Below are 576 nucleotides of genomic sequence, written 5' to 3'. Positions count from 1 at the left end.
CATGTGGCAACCAGGTGGAACATCACCTCCTCGCCGTGCAATCCCACGGGCTCCTCTGGGTGTCCTCGTCCCCTGTCCCCTGTCCCCTGTCTGGACATTAGCATTCATAGAGCCAGTAGGCCGTGTCATTTTCCATGCCGCCTCCCATTGAGTTGTGCTGAGAGGTTCCAGCTGCTACCCCGCAGGTCACCCACTCCGGCTCTTACTCAGACAGTTCAATGACCGCTGCAATATTTACGCAATAGATCACAATTATTACTGTAGTGTATTGATCGTATGTAGATGAGGCTAACCTTGTGCATGGATCAGTGAGAGAGGTTAGCGAGTGCTCCGCACCTTCCCTGCATGCTGAACGTGGGCTTTCGCCTCCTGGTTTAGCTCTGTAAACACATTGATGGCGAAATCTCACATTTGTTTGCTCAAACAGTGATAAAGATCTTTTAGATCAGGGCATATTGTTTCTGCTTAATATTTATATTGCCCAGTATCTCTGAGATCATAATAGAGGGAGATTGTTATCAGTGCATGCTTCTGTTGCTCTTGTTTTTTCAGTTATTTATTTATTGTTATCACTGT

This window comes from Carassius gibelio, chromosome B15 (genome assembly GCF_023724105.1).
Source record: "Carassius gibelio isolate Cgi1373 ecotype wild population from Czech Republic chromosome B15, carGib1.2-hapl.c, whole genome shotgun sequence".
Lineage (NCBI taxonomy): Eukaryota > Metazoa > Chordata > Actinopteri > Cypriniformes > Cyprinidae > Carassius > Carassius gibelio.
This window is presented reverse-complemented; position numbering follows the sequence as displayed.